Genomic DNA, 16,116 nt, shown 5'->3' with positions numbered 1-16,116 from the left:
TTTGAAGTTCACAGATAAGAAAATAAAGACATTGCATAGTCTAACTAACTTACATACTCACAAAGTCAAACACAAATAGGATAGTTAGAGTCCTTTTCAAAAGTCCGCAAATTGAAGGCTTTCGTAGATCTCCATTTCAAAAGACGAAACGACGGCTATTAGATGGAACGTCAATAGCCGGGCATCTTTGCGGATTGCAGTGAGCAAAGGCAGAGAGCAACTTCTCAGACAATCCCCAGATCTTTTATTCACAATTCACACTTGGCGTCGTAACTCTCAAGCCAATCATAAGTCTTAATTAATTTTTGAACTCACCAATGACTGGCTTGCTAGTCAATCAATCTACCCTTTGGCAGCTGGGTCAATTTAGAATCCAGAACTCAAATCAAAGGGTTTCCTCCCTTCCGTGGAAACTTCGCAGATATACATTCCCAAGCAATTCAAGGACAGATAACATCATTGGGGGGAGGTATTCACTCTCTTAGACCCAGGTGTCAGCCCTTTCATTAAATCAAGGCTTCCTTTATCCCAATAAACCTTTCACGCCAAGGAGCCTGCTAGTCTGGAGTTTAAAGAAACACAACCTCTTTCCCAGGGTCCTTGTGGCCGATGAGATTCCCACAAGGCTTCACTCCCTTCACTTGACCAAAGAATAATTTCTAAACAGTACTAACTTTACTACAGATGCAAAAGCTGCTCTCATCAGAAAAGAGATTTGGGGAGCCATGTCATCAACTGGTGTTGGTCCACTGTGCTTCATTAAGTCCAGTGTCAACACAGCCATCTACCAGGAGATTTTGGAGCACTTCATGCTTCCTTCCACTGATGAGCTTTATGGGGATGCTGACTTCATTTTCCAGCAGGACTTTGGCACCTGCCCACACTGCCAAAAGTACCAAAACCTGGTTCAATGCCCATGGGATTACTGTGCTTGATTGGCCAGCAAACTCGCCTGACCTGAACCCCATAGAGAATCTATGGGGCATTGCCAAGAGACAGATGAGAGACATGAGACCGAGCAATGCAGAAGAGCTGAAGGCTGCTATTGAAGCATCCTGGTCTTCCATAACACCTCAGCAGCGCTACAGGCTGATAGCATCCATGCCACACCACATTGAGGCAGTAAATGATGCAAAAGGGGCCCAAACCAAGTACTGAGTACATATGCATGCTTCAACTTCTCAGAGGTCCAATATTGCTCCATTTGCAATCCTTGTTTTGCTGATTTCATTTAATATTCTAATTTTCTGAGATTGTTAATTTGGGGTTTTCATCAGCTGTACGCCATGATCATCACACTTATAACAAATAAAGGCTTGACATATCTCGCTTTGCATGTCATGAGTCTATTTCATATATTAGTTTCATCTTTTAAGTTGAATTACTGAAATAAATGAACTTTTCCACGATATTCTAATTTTCCGAGTTTCACCTGTATCCTTATAGACAACATTTTCAAAGTGTGTTTCTCCCATATTTCCCCTCTGCTTTGATGTTATACCTTTCTTAACCCTTTGCCACGGTCATTCTGATCTGAAGCACAACCTCTCATATCTGCTGTTTGCAGTGAGAAGAGACTGGGCTGTAAAATTGTTTTTCGTTCTCTTGCACTTTGTGTATAATATACCCAAAAATAAAAAAATAAAAATGTCATTGTTTTACTTTCATTACACTTTTTTTTGGGGGGGGGAGGGAGCTAGCTACCCAGTCAGCAGAAACAATTGTATTATTCATTGGGAGAATCTGATCCGCTGAAATGATTGATAGTATTGTGTCTTAAACTGCAATGAGCTAGGATAGAATATTTGTGTTTTCATTATTCAAATAAGCAAGGTTTTCTTGGTGGAGATCACCATGCAGTGCTTGAAAGCAAACAATACAAATAAAAAGAAACCCAAACATATTAATTTCCCATAAAGATGTTTACATTTGGATGGGAGCACAAAATGCTAGAAATTTAAAATTTACAATTCCTGTTTTTGCATGATATGCGTCAAAATAATCTCCCCTTTCAGAAGTCATTACAGTGTAAAGATGGGTTTGGGTTGCAGTCCTTTTCATGGTCCATTAAAGGCAATATGAATCCCCACAAATAATAGTAATAGTAATAGTAATAGTAATAGTAATAGTAATAGTAATAGTAATAGTAATAGTAATAGTAATATATTATTTATACCCCACCCATCTGGCTGGGTTTCCCCAGCCACTCTGGGCGGCTTCCAACTGATTATTAAAAACAATACAGCATTAGACATTAAAAACTTCCCTAAAGAGGGCTTCCTTCAGTTGTCTTTTAAAAGTAAAATAGTTGTTTATTGCCTTGACAAAAACATTGGGCATGATCCAGCCACAGACGAGTGCTTCTTAGGGTTTAACACAGCCTTCCCCAGTGTGGTGCCCTTCAGATCTTTTGGACTGCAACTCCCACCATCTCCAACTATTTTCCATAGAATGATGGAAGTTGCAGTCTAAAACATTGGGGAAAGCTGATCTGACAGCACATTACATATACAGCATTAAAAAAGTAAAAAATTCTGAAATATGCTTTTGTTAAGGAACGTGCCCACCCCAATTTGGGCAAGATTTTCCATGGAGGTCGGTGGAGTGTATCCCCTAATTTCTTTCTTTTTTATTATTATGCTCTATTATCCATAATTGCATCCATACATCAAAGACATATTACCATCTGTAAATCAAACTTATCAGAACAAAAATTCCAACAAAATAATATGTCTTCCTAGTATAAATTTAGTACATAAATTTGACTTTTCGGCATCTTTTCACTCTAGTAAACCTATTGCCTAAACTTTTCAATGTATTCATTTTAAAAAAAATAATGTACGTGTGTATATATATCTATTTTTTACCCTTTTAACCTTAATTATTTACAGGGATTACTCAAAAGCTGCAACCAAATTTAAATTACAACACTTATTCTTTAAATAACTCAGAGGTTCCCAGTTATCAGTGAACTCCTGTTTTGGCTTGTCTTTGAACTTTTCCAGGAGACTATCTAATTCAGCATATTCTACCAGCTTTAATAGCCATTCTGATCTGGTGGGGATTTTGTCGCTCTTCCAGTGTTTTGCTATTGAGTACTCTTGTGGCGGTGGTGGCATACAGAAAGACTTTTCTTATCTTCCTGGCTATATCTGGTCCTGTAACACCCAATAAAAATGATTCTGGGGTGTGGTTTTTTGGAAAAGAGACATTTAACATTGTTTGGAGCTGGATATATATATATATATATATCATTCCAAAAAGTTTTGATCTTTTTGCAGACCCACCACATATGGAGCATGGTTCCACCTGGTTCTCCACACCTCCAGCATGTATTAGGGACGCTTTTATACATTTTGGAGAGTTTACTAGGGGTTAAATACCAACAGTATAACATCTTTTGAAGGTTCTCCCTTAACGTATAGCATGCCTTAAACTTCCAATTTACTTTCCATAGGTGTTCCCATTGGCTCATCTCTATATTGTGACCGAAGTCTTGGGCCCATATAATCATTGCTGATTTGACCATCTCCTCCTTGACTGGGAAGTCGATATGTTTTAGAAAGGGTTTTAGTTTTAGAGTTTACTAGATACAATTCAAATTTGGAACTCTCCATCAAAAATCCTTTGTTTTTATCACCCTTAAAGGTTTCAAATAATTGATGATATTGAAACCAATCCGAAACTTGGTCTCTTATTTCTTTGAATTTTTTAAAAAATTTAACTGGTTCTCTTCTTCTATTAATAATGATGTATAGACAGGCCAATTTCCATTTGTGTTCTTCCTTTTAACTGCAAGTGCTTCAGTTGGCGAGATCCACCATGGCACCTTTGGTTCCTGAAGGACTTTATACTTTTCTCAAACAGTGTAAAGGGATTTTCTGATGATGTGATTCAAAAAGTTCTTATGAACTCTGACCTTTCTGTAGCCTAGGTACGCATGACAGCCAAACCTGTTGCTGTACCCCTCCAAGTCCAGCAGTTCTGAATTTTTGAGTGTGCACCACTCCTTTATCCAGATGAGACATGCCACCTCACAATACAGTCTTAGATCCAGCAGGGAAAAGACTCCTCTGTCCTTAATATCAGTTAAGATTTGGTGTTTAATTCAAGGTCTTTCCCCCTGCCAGATAAATTTCGAAATATGCCACTGCCTCTCCTTGAGGCGATCCGTCCACCCAGCATTGAAATTTATTGGAATAGAAATAATAATTTGGGGAACACACTCATTTTTATAATCAAGATCCTTCTCATAAAATTTGGGCAATATTTTCAGTGGAGGTAGGTGGAGTCTATCCCCTGATTTCTACATGGTCTTCGTGTTCTAAACTATCAGGTCCAATTTCAACCAACTTGCTTTTTCCGAATCATTCCTTGGTTTCTTTTCTTTCTTTCTTTTCCTTTTTTCTTTTCCCACAGAGGGTGGTGCAGGTGCAGTTTGTCTTAGCTTTCTGTATCTTTGGTTCATTCATCTCCTCCCCCCTAAATTACGTATGTGCATCCCAAAAACCAAACTTACTCCACTATATCAATTATATGTTTCTGTGGTGTTTTACTAATTTGCAGGAGCACTTGTGGGCATCAGGGTAATGTGGTGCTGGGCCAAAGTACTTAGCCTTGACATTTCAATAGATTTTGGGAAGTGGGTGAGAGGTAAGAAATGAGTCAGGAATGTGATGATTTTTGAGGGAGTAGGGAGCATCGCTTACCATTAAAAATGGGTTAGCAAAATGTTTCTCCTCTTGCACACACAGACACATGCATGCTCGCACATGCACACACACACACACACAGAGAGAGAGAGAGAGAGAGAGATTTGTAGCTACAGCAAACAGCACCAAAGAGGCCTTCAGCAGCCTATTGTTTTCCCTTTTAATTTGGAACAGAATATCCCAAACAGAATGCCACTCTCACAAAGTGATAGAGAATCATCAGGGGGGAAGCGGTATACATTTTCATCACAGAACTAGTATTTTTGCTTCTTTTCCAAGTGGTACAGGCTCAATCTGATACCACTTCTGGGATGCTTCCAGTACCAATGAAGCCAGCGAGATGCATGCTAAATCTCTTTTGCTTTGGCACTGTACTTCATAAACACAATGAATTACCACCATAGTCAAGCTCAAAATCACTGCAGATTTGCTGTCCATTTCTGTGCTTCGGTTAATTTGAACGATACTGATTTCCCACCCACTACCCACCCTCAAATGTTCTTTTATGCCTTCATTTACGTCCATTGCTTCTTCTTCTTTTTTTCCCTCAACAGTGAATCAAACACATTGAGAATGGGCTCTTATGTGTTGCGGCTGTGAGGGCTAAGAGATCCCGTGGTGTGTTCTGTTTGGCACAATGCTCACGGAGTTCTGTGTGTGCCACACACTCTGTGATTATACTTTATTCTATACTGAAAAGCTATGACAGACAAAAGAGTGTTCTGCTTTCCTTCTATTTTCTCTCTGTTTCTTTGGGGTTTGCTTTGTTTCATTGTTTTTGGATGCTAACAAACTCTGAACTCACAATCAGATAAGTGACAGAGGCTCCAGTTTTCACAAACTTTCATAACACTTCAGTTATTGTCCTGTTTTGTTTTGCTTTGCATTTACTCACAAGGATCACTTAGGCATCCAAGATAAGAACAAATTTTAAAGTTAAGAAAATCCCTCCAAGGACTATCTCTGGGTGTTACAAACCTCTGATTATTCCTTCATCAAGCATATCCACATGTAAATGGTGGTGCTAGGGATCTTGACTCCCTGCTGAGATTTATAGGGTCCCCAATAATTTCTGTTAAGTTACTGACAAAGTTCAACCTAAATTTGGGATTTCTTCCTAGGTAAACATCTAGGGAATTTTAAAGGAAACATAGCAAATTTGTTCCTGTTTTTATTCTGTGAACAACCCAAGCTCTCTTCATGCATTCTAGGTTAGTGTTAAGTAATCATGTAAGAGTGGGTTGTCTAGATATTCCCACAGATGTTCCCACAGCTGGAAGAACACTCTTCTGAAGCAGACAGTTTCATATACTCACAGAGGCTCCCTGAGAATTTTAGAACCCTAGAAAACCAGGAGGTCCCTCACTTTGGAAGATCTCCTTCCACCTCATGCAAGACAATGATGGACAGGGTGGAACTATTGCACTTAAACAAACCCATGAGAAGGGCAGATGGATAATTTCTAATCTAGTTGTGATTCCCAAAGCTCTCCTGCCAAAGAAATCCTGCACTTAGGAAGTCCCTGCTCATTTCTAACCAAAACACATGAGTTCTAGGGCAATCGCTAAATAAGTAAGTAAGTAAATAAATAAACAAACAGCTAGCATTGGTTAGGCCATCACAATTTCTTAGACTACTAAGGCCTGGAAATATTACTAGAATATTGAGGATAATGAACACAACATATGAGGTGGTAAATACTACAGTAGTATTTATATATAATATCTATCTGTATTTATTTCTACAGCTTAGCCAACTCTATATGTCTCTGAATTACTCTTCCTTGAGGTACCAGCATGCCTTTCCCTGCCTTGAAAGTGCACCACCATCATCTGTTCCAAGTGGCTGTGACTTATCTATGACTTTCACTTAACAGTAATAATCAAAAAGTCCACTGGGGCTCATTTTTCCATTATTCACTTATGTCCCCACCAGATGCTTCCCTAGAACTGCAAAAGCTGACGGTCCCTCTGTCCAAATGATTAACTTTGCTTTTAAGAGGAAAACAGAAATACCAGAATAAAGGGTAACAAAGAGCTGTATGGGTGGCCTTACACAACAGATGTCAGGTGTAACGCAAGTTATATGATCGGTTCATAACTTTGTTTGCTTTTATCTGTGAAGGGGTTCTGGCATGTTTATGATGGAAAAGTTGGGAAGTATTTGCAGCAGAAAAAAATAGTTTTCTGTATTGTAAAGAACAATAACCTTGAAAACATTTCAAAACATTTCACTTAAAATAATAATAATTTGTTGTTTAATCGCTTAGTCGTGTCCGACTCTTCGTGATCCCATGGATCAGAGCACACCAGGCACTCCTGTCTTCCATGGCCTCCCGCAGTTTGGTCAAACTCATGTTAGTAGCTTCAAGAACACTATCCAACCATCTAGTCCTCTGTTGTCCCCTTCTCCTTGTGCCCTCCATCTTTCCCAACATCAGCGTCTTTTCAAGGGAGTCTTCTCTTCTCATGAGGTGGCCAAAGTATTGGAGCCTCAGCTTCAGGATTTGTCCTTCCAGTGAGCACTCAGGGCTGATTTCCTTCAGAATGGATACGTTTGATCTTCTTGCAGTCCATGGGACTCTCAAGAGTCTCCTCCAGCACCATAATTCAAAAGCATCAATTATTCGGTGATCAGCCTTCTTTATGGTCCAGCTCTCACTTCCATAAATAATAATAATTGAAGGCTAATGGAAACACATTTGATCTATGTTCTTAATGTCCTGCTGACCTGGCCTTAAACAAACATTGGGGATTTGGAGATTCCAACTTGGGATAAGAGCTCCTTCCCAGGCAAATCATACAGAGTAAAACAGATAGAGCATAAAAGTCCAATTTTGCTCACTTTCCATTGGGATCCAGTTCTTTTCTGGGCACAATTCTTGGAGGTGGTATAATAAAGTCCTAAATGACAGGTGAGCAACCTGCAGGCAAGCAGCCACATGTGGCCTCTGACACATCCTGAGATTGTCCTGTTCCTCCATCCCAGCAAATTCCTTACTACTAGTCCCCCCCCCCACACACTTTCATCTGCATAAATTATTACAAAAGCCTTCTAGAACTGAGAGCAATGGTGGGGTGACACTTAGAGAGTGATGGAGTGGAGCTGGAGACTTCCAGATGTAAGTCACTGATCTGCTCACTAGGTGGCCTTGGGGCAGCAACATTACATTGATCCACCTAGCCTATCTCACCAGTTGGTGCGATGATAAAATATAGGAAGTAAGAACTATGTTGGTGGCTCTGAGCTCATTGGAGGAAGAACTGGATAAAAATAATAGAATACACTTTATTGAAGGGCAGGATATAATTAATAATATTGTTGGTTGCATCCATCTTCTGCTGGAGAAAGACACCTTACTTTGGAGAAAGGAAATTTCTGGATGCACCCAATACTTGCTATTATATTTCTAGATTTGTAGGATGGCCATCCTATTATTCAGTGATTTATTTGTTTAAAAAAGAAATCTGATCAGATAATTCCAAGATTTTTGCTCATAATACTTGATCGGTTCTTGGTGATCATATCCCAGTTTGCAAAAAAGCCAGGACTGTAATCCTTTAACAGACTGATACAGCTCACTTTATATATGGAGAGAGCATTTCCTTTCACAGCAGAAAGCAAGCAATAAAGGATATACATGTAACAGAACTTTTATTTTGACGTTAAACTGTCACCATATTTCATTAAGATGATGCTCCAAGGCATGTTCAAGTTTACTGCTGGCTAAGTAACTTACTGAATTCAAGGAAATACTCTGATTCCTTCCAGTTTATTGAACTATTGTGGTCTTTTGTGATTAGGTCACAGAGTTTTGAAAGGGATAAATAAGTTATGGCAAAATCCCATGGTTTAGAGGCTAAATAAAATCTTGTAAAAAGAGACTTAGAAACATATATAAAATGTTTATGGGTGGTATATAGATGACATTTTGTCAGTGGGTAACTAGCTAGCCATATATTTTGATATTCATTCCATTGGCTCTGTTCAGCGTTCTTACCGTTCCTTATTGGAAATAACCAAAATCATCTAATCTATTCCAATACATTCTAATCTGATCAGATCTAATCCTGATGTGGTGTGATCTTATTTTATCTGGTCTAATCTAATATATTCTAATCTCATCCTAAGGCACATCTCTCACCAGTCCCACATAGTATCCTCATTGAGTGCTTTTGCCTGGCTGGAAATTGTTCCAGAGGTCAGCCTGGGCTTTGACAGGATGAAAGTCATATCACCCAGAAAATCCCCCAGAGCCATTTGGAAACCCATTGGATCCATCAGCCTCTGAAGGTGGATCATTGTAATAGGTCCCCCACTTCTGCAGAGGGGGAAAAATGTTTTACGCAACCTTTGGAGGAAACCTGTCTGATCATCCCTGAGAAACATTGCTAGACTTATGTCTTCCCCACCCCTTTGCTTGATTGAAATTCCATAGATGTTTCACTCTTGCAGGACCCTCCAAACTTTTTCCAGCATTGGAAAAATGCTGCAATTTACAACAATCATGGAAACAGGAGCCTTTAAAAATCCAATAGCAGCAGAAAATAATAAAATCAGTCACTGATGCTTATAATGAATGATTGAAAGAGGGGGGAAAGGACACACACCCAATCACCATATATTCTAAGTTCATATGCTATGTCCATTCACTGGTTTATCTTGAAATATTTGCTTGGACCCAACACATGATTCCTCCATGTGTCTCTTAAAATGCAAGGCTGATTGATAATAGCTCCCCTTTCACTGCTTTAGCAATTTGGAAGTGCAAAGCTTCTCAGAGTTGAACACCTCAATGGGGAAATCATGCAATATAAAAAAGACACTGTGCTGCCTCTGCCAGAAACAGCATATTGCTGGCTGCTTTGGTGATGGCAGTCCACCAGGGCAGAACATCAAGGACAGTCAATTTCAGACAAGACAGCTGGTAACAATTTTTACCTGTTCTGCTACAAGCAACTGAGAATGTCAGCTGAGACCTGTTACTCTTGTCTTCTGTGTGTGAAATCCAAATCAAGGGTTTGAAAGCTCTCGGCCGCCATGTGCTGTCTTGGCTTTGTTCTCTCTTTCTAGCAGCTTAGCACACCTACACATGCACTCTGCCACCAGGAGTGTTAATCAGATATTTTGTGGGTTGCACTATTCATGTTCTCACTGACGAGTCATTCTTTAGAGGTGTTAGTCAATTCATAAAGCAATTAGAAATTAGAGCTGAGTGCAATATTATTAATATAAGTGGTATCCATCATGTTTACAGTTGTGGTTGTCCTTTATAGTGTCTTCTCAGAACTGTTTTTTTGTTTGAAGGCAACCACCAGTTAGCCAACGACTGGGAAAAGGTCCAACAATGTTCCATTTGTATGAAACAGCACTTGTTTGCATATAGAGGCAGTGGCTGTATCCAAGCCACTATGATTTGCTTAATCATGGTGGTCCTCTTCAGTGCTGACACAGGTATGTAAGCCCCAATCACAGAACTGTAGAGCTGGAAGGTAGTTCAAACCCTTGCAAGGCAGGAATCTCAACTAAGGCATCCATGACAAATAGCTATAAAACCTTTAAAATGCTTATAAAACTCCAAGGAAGGAGAGTCATCCACCTTCTGAGGGAGTCCATTCCACTGTCAAACAGCTCATACCATCAGAAAGCTCTTCCTGATATGTAGTCAGAATCTCCTTTCCTGTAACTTGAAGCCATTGATTCATGTCTTACCCTCTGGAGCGGGAGAAAACAAGTTTGCTCCATCTTCCATGTGACAGCCCTTTCAGTATTCGAAAAGAGGTATCATATCTCCTTCCAGTCTGCTCTTATCCAGGCTAAACATACCCAACTCCCTCAACCGTTCCTCATAAGGCTTGCTTTCCAGAACCTTGATCATCTTGGTTGCCCTCCTCTGCACATATTCCAGCTGGTCAATACACTCACTCTCTTTCCTCTTATGCGCAAACGGGGCCAATCGTTGAAATAGGCATGGTCCTAAATTTGGGAGCAAGATTGTTGCCACAATTTTTCTACAGTGGTACAACTGGTTTTTTTAAAAAAATAAAAATATGTCAGGGGAGGGGAGATTCATCTGCCCCACAAACAGTTAAAACCGCCTGTTAAAACCATCAGTCAACCATCCCATGGAGTCTTAAAGTTTTCCTCTAGCCCATTTCTTAATGTGTAGAAGCTACCCCTGCATTGTTCCAGGGTTGAGAACGGGGCTGCCAAGGAGCAGGGATGGAGCTGTGAGATATGCAGACTCTCTCAGATGAGCTCTACTCTCACCCTTCCTACTAATGTACTCATGTGAAGGAAAAGGTAGTTTGTTGGTAAGACAAGATGAAACCTATATTTGCTGCTGCTACTACGACTACTACTAATAATAAATTATTTATACCCTGCCCATCTGGCTGGGTTTCCCCAGCCACTCTGGACGGCTCCCCATCAAGTATTAAAATATAATAGTCCTTCAGATATTAAAAGCTTCCCTAAACAGGGCTGCCTTCAGATGACTTCTAAAAGTCTGGCAGTTGTTTTTTCTCTTTGACAACTGGTGGGAGGGCGTTCCACAGGGCAGGCGCCACTATCGAGAAGGCCCTCTGCCTGGTTCCCTGTAACCTCACTTCTCGCAGTCAGGGAACTGCCAGAAGGCCCTCGGAGCTGGACCTCGGTGTCCGGACAGAACAATGGGGGTGGAGACACTCCTTCAGGTATACTAGATCAACACCGTTTAGGGCTTTAAAGGTCAGCACCAACACTTTGAATTGTGCTTGGAAACATAGGCTGCACCAAGTCAGGAGTCAAATTTAGCAAGACAACCAAATGTTCTCCAAGACTTACAATTATTCACTTCAGCATTAATCTTATCAAATTGAGGATAGTGTCAGCCACTCCAATCTTTTGTGAAATGTAGATGCTATATAAAGGGATCTGAACAAGCCTGTTTGTGTTTATGCCTCATGCTGCAAATGACATAAAATTCATGCACAGTGAGTGTATACCTCAACTTGCTTCAGTCCTATGTCTATATTTAAGTGCTTCCCTGAGCTTCTGACCTAGTTCATTTTGCCTCCCCTGCCATCCCCAGGAATACTAGTTAGAGATACCTAATAATGTGGAGGTTTCAGGGTCAGGATAGATGGGAAAAATAATTCATCAGAGTTGCCGTAAAGGAGCTTTTTGCAGAGAACAGATGAGGGGAAGTCAAGACTAAGAATTACAAATCTGGTGCTTCCCCTGATTTTCGTACAGAGAGAAATGAATTCTTCCTGCAAAATGGTACTGGGCTTTGTTAATTTCCCTGCTGCTCAATGCATTATACAAAGCTGAATGGAGAAAGTTTAGCAGTGCTCCAGTGCACAGGTGGGTATGTTTGAGTGAGTTTGGCAATGTGCAGCTCTGCATAAGAATGTTGCCCCTTCCATTTCCAGACCAATTTAGGAATGGTAATTATGTCACACCATAGATGAGGGACTCACAGGATCTACTCTGTGTTTTACTAGAACAGGAATAGCCAAGGTAGTAAAGGTAAAGGGACCCCTGACCATTAGGTCCAGTTGTGACCGACTCTGGGGTTGTGGCGCTCATCTCACTTTATTGGCCGAGGGAGCCGGCGTACATGTGGCCAGCATGACTAAGCCACTTCTGGCGAACCAGAGCAGCACACGGAAACGCCGTTTACCTTCCAGCCGGCGCGGTACCTATTTATCTACTTGCACTTTGACGTGCTTTCGAACTGCTAGGTGGGCAGGAGCTGGGACTGAGAAACAGGAGCTCACCCTGTTGCGGGGATTCGAACCACCAACCTTCTGATCAGCAAGTCCTAGGCTCTGTGGTTTAACCCACAGCGCCACCCGCGTTCCTAGCCAAGGTAGTGCCCTGCAGATGTTTTGGAGTCCAACTCCTACAGGCCCCAGCCAGCATAATCAATGATTAATATGAGTCCATAACATCAGGGGGAGAAGAGAGGCATATCATTGGCTAACCTTAAACCACAAGCCTGAGATCCACCATGTAGAGTCAGGAGAAAAAGTCATCCACTTAGAATTAAAGAACATTGTGCAACTGCTGAGCACAAGGTTTTATTTTCAGTAGCAGAAACAAGCTGAGTTAATAATCTTTCAGTTTCTGGTTGCCTACACTTTTCTTCATTTCAGCAGTCTAAGTGGGGAGTGTGTGTCATTTAGGTGTTGATATTTTTAGAACAACTGGGAGCCAGAAATGTTTGCTGGTCTACTGAAAATCAACACGTGTCAGGGACTGGACTGAGGAGGAATGATGGAGACCTCCTCCTTCTCCTGAACCTTCCAGAGAGGAGGAAGTCAGTATAGATTTCCAACAGTGGTTTGCGGAAGGTCGCGGCTCAGAGATAGAAGAGGGGCAAAGCTGGGAAATAATGGGAGAAGGGGAAAGGGGGGAGAAGCAGAGCCAGAACAGCTGGCTGATGCCTTATCACTAGAGAGCATTCCTTTTAAAAAATAAACAAATATATTTTTATTAAGAATTTCAACACAATAATTTTAACAAAAATACATCATCCACATTGTTCCCCCCCCCGTTTTCCCCCACCCCTCTCCCCTGAACATATGCCCACCCTCCCAATCCCTCCCCGCGACTTCCCTCAGCTCCTATCTCTGCATGTTTTTATCTGCATGTTATGAAATTGTAATGATCCTCAATTTATCTATCTCTATATTACCAATAAAGATTTTGTGAATGTTTATTCAAAACCTGACAAGGATTCCAATTCGCATTGTTGTTTCTTCAGATATTTCGTAAAAGGTTCCCATTCATCTTTAAAATCACAGTTGTCTTTGTCACGTAATTTGTGTGTCAGTTTTGCCAATTCCGCATAATCCATCAATTTTTCTTGCCACAGTTCTTTCGTCGGGGTTTCTTCATTCTTCCATCCTTGTGCTATTAAGACTCTTGCCGCCATTGTTGCATACATTACAATGTTTTTAAGTTTCTTTGGGAGGTCTTTCCCCATAATCCCTGACAAGAAAGCTTCAGGTTTTTTCAGAAATGTAAAAGCATTCCAGACTGCCTTCCTCCTGGAACCCGGAGAGCAGTGGAAGTAGGAGAGCAGAGAGCTAAGAGGAAATTGGCATTAAGCAGCCAAAGCAAGGGGAGTGACGACTGAGAAAGGAAGGTGGGGAGGAGATTACTCAGAGCAACACCATTACCCCAAGAGGCAGAATTTCTAAACCTCTCTGTGAATATTGCATAAAAGACATCAATAAGAGCTTCTTGTCTGTCTATTACTGGCAGCCTGGCACGAGGGGGCAGGGGGCGGGATAAAATTCCCTGAAGCCTAACAACAAGAGATACAGTGGGTAAGACATAAGTCGTCCGCATCTGCTGTGCAAATTGGTGGGCACTAGCTACCAGAAGATGACAATAGAATGAACAGCATATAGACCATAAACATGTAGACCATGGATAGGAGACCTGTGGCCCACCAGGGTTCCTCAACTCCAACTCCCATCCAACCCATAAAGCATGGCCAGTGGTCATGGAAGATGGGAGTTTGACTTCCACAACATCAGGAGGCCTACAGGTTTGCAACACCTTAAGAATCAAATGAAATAAGCAATTCTAAAGGAAGCCCTGTAAAGAGGTACCTTGGAAAAGATGCTCTTAAAATAACCAACTTTATTTCACAACTACCCAATGATCTTTTCAGTTCCCCGATGAGGAATTTTTTTTGTAACGCAGTATGTTTCATGAATGGTCTCAACAGGGATTGGACTAATAATAAAATTTTATCTGATATTTTCACCTTCCAATAAGAGACTAGAAAAGAGGATTGTACTGTATTACACTTTTTAACATGCATAAAATATGATGCAAATATAGATTAAACAGGGCAGCTGAGATGAGGTCATTTGGATGTTCTCTTAGCATGAACAAATAAGGCAGCAAAAGGCTTCTTCGGTACGCAGACGTGTTTTTATCTGTCTTGTTGATCATTTTATTCCTATTTTATTATTTTTGTAAACAGCTTTCAGGGCTTCATCTTCTTTTTAAAGTCAAGCAGTATATAAATTTTATAAAATAAATGAAATACTAAGTTACTGGTAGATAACGTAAGTGTTGGAATCTACAAGCCTTGTCAGAGGAATTTGCCACTCTCCAGGCACCCGGCTTGAGTTCCTTGTTGACCTCCCTGTCAGCAACTCCCGGCAGGATACTACAGGCAAGGTCTCTATCGGCGATTCTCCTCAAACGTGAGAAGAACACACCACTCTTCCCTCCTCCTTGTCTTCCCCAGGAGGGGGAAAGAGACAGACAGAAATGTATTTACATGCCTTTATTTCTGTCTATGCAGCAGTACAGAGAAACATGTCTGCACTCTCCAAACACACACAGCAGAGAGAGAGAACTCCACCCCTGTACTTCCAGTACATGTCAGGTGACACTCTGAGCTAACATCCGGTGCTCAGTACAGTGAATAGGCTGTCCCTTCGTTCCCACGGTACAGCCACAAACATCAACATCCTGTTTGGCATTCCAGCCAGCTGCAGCTTGCTGTAGCATTGCTCCTTTTTCGTAACATCCTCCCCCAAAAGAATCAATGCGTGTTGCGAGCAAAGCTTGATCCAGAGAGGAAAACAAACAGTTGTTATACATATAACATTCCCCTGTTGTTTTAGTTCCACCCTTGGAACTCCCTGCCACTGGTTTCCCCAGTGTACCTCTTTGGATGTCTGGCTTCCAAGGAATGAGTGCTTCTGCATTAACTTGGCTAGCAAATCTCTGTTGTGCCTTTGTCTCTGACTGAGACACAGTTTCAACCTGTCCTCGGTTGTGTGCAACAGCAATAAATGCAACAGCTAAGTTGGCAAACTCTTTTGAATACCTCTTGGGTGGTACACCTTTGTAACTCTCTCAGACCTACGTATGAGGTGCTGATCTTCACTGCTCACTGGTTCAGTTTCAGGACTCTTTGGAGAAACAGTACCAATAGTGAACAATGGTTCATCCTCCACCTGTGATAGTTAAGCCATTATGTGAGATTTCCTCTCAATGACTGTGACAACTGAGCTCCCTGAGCTATCACTGTCTTCATCAGTACCACTGTAATCAGTAAAATCATCATCATCATCTGAATTGTCCTCAGTGGGAAAGGTGTGAACAATTACTCTCTCCTGTTCAGGAGCGCTCTCTAGAAACTTTGTTAGAATCACCTGACCAGATTCAGACAAAATTACTCTGTAGAGACCCTTTTCATATCCAACAAAAATGCCTCTGGCATTCTTTACTCACCCTGGAGCCTCTGTCCTCACATGAGACCCAAAAACCTTGAAATGGCCGACAGAATGTTTTCTATGGAACAGCTTCTCAAAAGGAGAACTTCCCAATTCTTTTGAAAACTTTCTTAACCACGTATAACAATATGACAATATGCCAAACATTT

Source organism: Podarcis erhardii (genome assembly GCF_964252035.2).
Source record: "Podarcis erhardii genome assembly, chromosome: 8".
Lineage (NCBI taxonomy): Eukaryota > Metazoa > Chordata > Lepidosauria > Squamata > Lacertidae > Podarcis > Podarcis erhardii.
Note: the sequence above shows the minus strand (reverse complement) of the source record.